At 40.9% G+C, this 6,530-nt stretch overlaps 1 pseudogene across 1 annotated transcript; it reads right to left on the reverse strand.

Annotated features, from left to right (window-relative positions):
• Positions 1-2,302: 2,302 nt before the first annotated feature.
• On the reverse strand, positions 2,303-4,013 carry LOC308419926 (E3 ubiquitin-protein ligase TRAIP-like; annotated as a pseudogene). Its single transcript has 2 exons — positions 3,911-4,013; positions 2,303-3,614 (listed from the first exon to the last, which is right to left on the reverse strand). The product of its transcript is annotated as an E3 ubiquitin-protein ligase TRAIP-like (transcript).
• Positions 4,014-6,530: the final 2,517 nt, after the last annotated feature.

Below are 6,530 nucleotides of genomic sequence, written 5' to 3' on the forward strand. Positions count from 1 at the left end.
TTGAGTCTACACATATTCATGATCTGAAACATAAGCCATAGAGTATATCCTGAGATGGTCTTGCCAAGCACCCAGTGTTTTCATGCTGTTAGAGAACGTTAGACTGAAGGCTCCAATTTGGCCTCAAACAAAACAATGAGAGGCCTCTGCATTTCTATTTTGCCTCAGTATAATGCTTTCTAGTTCCCTTAAGGAAAGATGAATAGTGCATCTTGCAGTCTGTATTTGATTGGAGATTGTTACCTTTAGGTTCTTAGAGAGTAGGATCTTTATTCTTCCATTTCCTCATTAGTTTATTTATATGGGCAGTGTTCAGTATGTTGGTGAGTCATTCATGCATTCTCTCTCTCTCTCTCTCTCTCTCTCTCTCTCTCTCTCTCTCTCTCTCTCTCCCTCTCTCTCTCTCATACAATACATTCTAACCAGTTTCTTTTCTTCTCTCCACTTCTTCCACCTTTTCCACCTCCCTTTTCCTCCAGATCTACTCTTTTCTGTTTCCCTTCAGAAGAGAGCAGTTCTCTAAGAGAAAACAACTGAACATGATAAAACAGAATACGATAAGACAGTGCAAATGCCCTCATATATAGACTAGACAAGGCAACTCAATAGGAAGAAAAGAGTCCCAATAGTAGACAAAAGAGTCAGAAACACACTTGATTTCACTGATTTCTGATCCCACAGAAAGACCAAGCTAATACCCATAGCAGATATTAAGGATGTATAGAGGATGTGGCACAGACTATTGAAGGCCCCATGCTTGTCATTTAAGTATTTGTGAGTCCATATGAGCCCAACTTAGTTGATTCAGTGGGCCATGTTCTCCTGGACAGCAGCAAATGGGAGTAGGAATAGAGCTCCACAGCCAGACGTTATGTGGAGAGTCTAAAGTAGGTCTCCATTGGGTCCCTCCCCTCAGAGCTCTGGAAACTATGGGAAGAAGGAAAGAGTGATTGTAGGGATCAGAGAGAATGGAGGGGACTAAGAGAACATTCCTATTTTAAAGGGTTTTTTATTACCTATATAGAAGAGAACAAACACAGATGGATTTAAAAGACATGCTAAAATTAATATTGTGTGTTTTCTAAATGTTTTGTGGTCAAAGAGAAGAAAGCTTTGGTTTATATATTTTATTTCGTTTTATAACTTTGCACTTATATACTAATGTCTCCTTCAGCTTCTTAATGTCTAAAAATATAACACACTATAGTTAGAGGAATTTATTAAAATGTATTAGATTAAACCAAGTACATGGGTCACACCTTTTATCCCAGCACTTGCAGAAACTTAAAGATTTCTGAGTTCAAGGTCAGCCTGGTTTACAAACAGAGTTCCAGGATAGCCAGTGTTACTCATAGAAACCCCATCTTTTAAAACCAAAACCAAAACCAAAAAAAAAAAAAAAAAAAAAAAATCACACATTATAAAACCTTAGATTTATTGGTTCAATAAAGAAAGGCATTTAGGCTTTGACTCTACCTCAGTCATTCTAGCTTCTTTTTGGGGAGTGAGGTAGGAGGACTTGTCTTGTTCTCTTGGCTTATTAACACCTTTGAATTCCTAATGCTATTCTCTTATTTTATATCATTAGATGCTCTTGTCATTCAGAGTTCAGCTTAGATGGTTGAATCCCTCACACTTAATTAAATAACTACCTAGTCACGGGATAATATATGAGAGGGCATAATACAAATTAGGATGGTGATGATGATGATGATGATGATGATGACGATGATGATGATGATGTGTGCCTTTCTTCTAGCTACCACTACTCTTTTCTTCTTACCTTTCTTTTTTACTTACTTACTTTCTTTCTTTCTTTCTTATTTTCTTCCTTCTTTCCTTCCTTCCCCCTTCCTTCCTTTCTTCCTACCTTTCTTTCTTTTTTTAAGAAGAAAAGATGCCTTTTTATTTTACATGGAAACCTTCCCCATCCTTTCCCTATCACCTCCTGCAACCCCCATTTCAAACAATAAGCTGGAGGCAGGCAGAAGTTCAAGCTAGCCTCCTTAGGAATCCTCCAGCATTTCATCCACTTAGAGTCAGTGTGACCCTGTTCTATAAAAACAGGAGCCCAGCCACACCTGGTTGTAGCTATAAGCAAAACCCTACAACTAGAAGCAGGCATTGCTGATTGGAACTGTAAACTGGTCATGCCACCTCCTGGTGTGGTGCAGAGCGCAGTGAACATAGAAAGTGTGTTTTCTGGGCATTTTTCTTGGATTGGTCCAAGAGGAGCCATCTTCTAAAACACTTCCAATTGCCAGGTCTTGGCCTACTAATTGAAGACAGGACTCTGGTCACTTCACTGACATAAGAAGGTATCCAGCTTGGGCTGGTAGGTAGAATTCATAGTCTTTATTCTCACTTTTCGTTTACTCTTGGCCTTAGGCTTAACAGGCATTGGTCGGATAATGGTTGTATCCCTAGGCTGGATGAATTTTGTCCATCCTCCAAGCCCATCGAAACCTATTATTACCACATCTGTGCTGCAGTGGGATTCTGCTGTTCTCCTGTTGGGCTGTTTCTGACCCCGGAAAGCATTCTGGATGAAGAGAGGGAAGGCACCAGCCAGTTCGTCATCTGGTTCTCCTACACATTGCTGGCCACCCAGTGAGAGCTGGGACTCCAGCTTGGAGACTTTGGGTACCTTCTTGAGGACGTCCAGGATGGGAAAGTGTGCCCTCTCTAAGCAGAGTTTCCTGTGGTAGTGAGGGCTGGAGGTCTGGTCTGAAGGAGTATTTACATCAAAGGTAGCATTGAGATCGATCTCATTCATCACTGAAGGCTGGCCGGTGAAGCCTCGGGTTCAGCATCTCCACAGGGGCTGGGCTCTCAAAAACCAGGCGGTTGACAGTCTCATTGGTCACTGAAAGCAGGCTCAAGTTTTCCTGCAGGATCATCAGCTTCTTTCTTAGGCTTGTGACCTTGTCAGCACTCTGTAAGTCCTTCTGGGATGACCTTAGTTCTAACTTGGCCTGATCCAGCTCATTGTTGACAGTCTTCAACTTGCTCCTACAAGATGCCAATTCTTTCTTCAACCTGTCAGCCAGCTAAGTCCCCTGAGGCCTTCCGAGCTTCCTTCAGATTCTCATCCTCTTTCTTGAGGGATACGCAGTACACAGCCAGCTGTTCCAACGCTGACTGTCCCATACCCATGTCTCGGATCATCTCCTCCACCTCAGACCGCTGGCTCAGGAGTAGCTCAATTTGCTCCATGGTTTTCATCTTGCTTTTGAGTCGGCGGGCCTCCTCCCAAGCTTCTTTTGTCTCATCCTGCTGCTGCTCCAGGAATTTCATCAGTTTTTTTTTTTTTTTTTTTTCAGGGTTGAACACAGCATCTCTGCTTTGTTTAAGGCGTTCTGCGGGGACTCCACAGTGCCATTGCGTTCTTCCAGTGTGTCCCGTAGAGTGTCAAAAATGGCCTGGCTGTCCCATTTCTCCCTGTCTTTCTGGGAAAGCTGGGCTCTGATATTGTCCAGTTCATTCTTTAAGAATTCTGCATCCAAGACACTCTCCTCTTCCTGGGCAAGGTCAAAGAAAAGCTTGTTGATAATTGTCTTTTTGTCAACCTGGATCCTACACTGTGTGCAGGTCCAACTTGGTGCTGTCTCAAACTACTGGATTAGGCTGCAATCTGAGCTCTAGGAGGCTGACGAAGCAGAACCAGAGATTCAGTTAGCATGAGCTATACACAGCAAGGTTTATTTGTTTGTTTGCTTGCTTGTTTTTGTCTAAAAGGCTGGTGATGGCTCAGTGGTCAAGAGTAGGTGTTGGTACTGCTCTTCCAGCTGTCCTGAGTTCAGTTCCCAGCAGCCACATCAGGTGACTCCCAACAGTCTGTAGTTGTAGATCTTCATGGAGATCAGATGACTCTGGCCTCTGAGGTTACCTACCCTCATATATACAACACATAATCATTGCAGACAAAAAGTGTGGCCACATTGGATGGCAGGCACATCACAAGAGTGATCAAAGAAGTCAGAGCAGATTGTGCACAGAGCACGGATAGGCATGATGGCTCAACTCAAACAGCCCAGGGAGCCAGCTGTCAGCCATGGACACAGTCTGGTGGCTGAAACCGCCGTGGCTCGAATCCTCCCTTTCTTTATCACTCCCTCACTTCCAACTCCACTGAAACATTGATCTTATTTTTTTGCTTACTCCCAGGCCTGTCCTAAAGCGTGCAATGAATATATTACTCCACAATACATGAAAATATAAATAGAAAAATTCTGGGCACACATTTGGAAGATTAGAAAAGAAAATAGCATTTTTGACACGGAAAACAGCTTATAATCAAAGACATTTGAAAACAAGTATATTCAAAGTTTGTTGTTGTAGCTGAAACTCACAGTGAAAATTAAGATTGAAGAAGAGTAAGAACAGAAAAGGTAAGCATGCACACACACACACACACACACACACACACACACACACACACACTTGCATACAATATGGTACCTTGAGGAAAAGAGTAAAATGAACCTAACAAAAGACACTGATGTATTTGATCTGGTGTAAGTGACATTTAACTTTGATACTATCAATCTTGAAACATTTTGTGAATGCAGTCAAGATATTTCACAGCATCTGGACAGATGTGAAAAACACATAGACAGTCAGTTGTACCACTTTTCATCTGACACAACAAATTACCACAAAAGTAGCTACACTTACAACAAATTGTTGTGTATCTCATATATATTGTTTAGGTTTTATTTATTGTTTCTACATTTTAGAAACAGGTCTGGAGGGACAGTGAAGTGCTGCTCACTTTGGCAGCCCCTTTATAATGAAAACAGTGATGGGCATGTCAGTGAATTCTTCTAAAACTCAAATATCTATGAAATTTATCAGGGGAAGAAAGCACTTGCTGTAGTAATAAACAGCTGTTAGACTTGCCCTCATGTCAGTGTCATTGTCATTAATGTTACCACCATGCCCACTGCCATCATCATTTACCACTCAAGGAAAGAGAAAATAAGATGTTAATGAGGAAGTTTTATAGCATGTTAAAAATCTCTTGTAAAGGCAAATGACTTTTCCTTTTCTTAATGTGGAATATCCTTCTTCCTTCCTTCCTTCCTTCCTTTCTTCCTTCCTTCCTTCCTTCCTAACTTCATTTCTTTCTTCTTTCCTTCCTGGCATTGTTCTGCTGCCTAACCTCCAATGGCACACATTCTCAGCCTTCATCCATTGTTTTTATGTTTAAAATTAGAACCTAGTCTAGAAAATGCCACTGTGTGGTGAAACAGATCTCAATAAAGATTATATTCCCACAATAAAGAGAACATCTCAGGACTCATGCAAAAGTCTCTGCTTCCAGGTCCTTTAAACAAGACTCTAGGCTGGTTGTGGCCTGTGGTTGTACAACTCAGCTCTTTGTGAGAGAGGAAGGAAGGGTGGGCCTGCTTGAGATTTCCTGTTGCTGTGAGTCACAGATACAGAGCTGGTTTCTTGCACTCCATAGCCTGCTATCAGGAGAGCAGTTATGTGCCTATTGATGCTGAACATCTACATGGTGATAACTGTTTCCCAGCTGCAAACCAGGGGATCCAAGCTCATCTATGTGTGCTCATGTCTCTACTAGTGGAAGCTCCAAAGCAGGGCTTTGACTTCCTAGTCTAAGGTTCTGTAGCAGAACAGAGAAGGAACAACCCCCCCCCCCATGTCACTTTACTGAAGTGTAGTGGAAAGGCACTGTGGCAGACAGAAGGCTAGGTCCACATTTTTACTCTGTGGGAAAAACCTTGATCCTTTCCCACGCCTGCATTTGTAACACTCTCTACCTACCCTGTTTGGAGCAAGCTGGAGGGGAATAGGAGGCAGGTATGTTTTAAAACCCTGTAATTCTCTTGCTAATAAAATTGTAAAGTAATTTTTCCTTCTGGAGTATAATGTGAAAGGGATTAATCTTTTTAGAGAAATTTTCTCAAAGTGAATGATGGCATCTGTACTGTATAACTTCCAAACCTGCTCAGAGGATTAATAATAATAACAATAAGTATTGAACTCATGCCTTATAATAGATATTATACTTTATGTACAGTATTGGTAATTTTCACAGAAAGCCAGATAAACCCCCTGTTCTGTTCTCTGCCATAAATGGAGGAATGCATATAAGAATGATCTGGAACTTTCATTATTAAAGGTAGAAACTATAGTTAATTTATTAATACATATGACAGGGTTAATGTCTTATGAAGCACATAATATGCACTTTTGATTTGCATAGAACTATGTTTAAATAAGATTTTTTTTCCCTTTAGGTCTATGGCAAAATTGTATTTCTGGGTTTTGATTTAGTCACATGTAAAATGGGTAAAAAACCAAGTACTTGTAATCATAGATTTGTGTCTAAAAAACTTCAGACACTGTGTTTGAAACAGAAAATTTATCATGAATATGCTTCCTTCATATTTTTTTCTAAAAATAGTTGAAAGAATACATAGGCTGTTCAATGTGTCTTTCTAGGGATGGACAAGGCAGGCAGAATAGTGAGGAGTAACATAGCTCTAGAATGAAGTAAA

This window comes from Micromys minutus (assembly GCF_963924665.1).
Source record: "Micromys minutus genome assembly, chromosome: 4".
NCBI classification, from domain to species: Eukaryota; Metazoa; Chordata; class Mammalia; order Rodentia; family Muridae; genus Micromys; species Micromys minutus.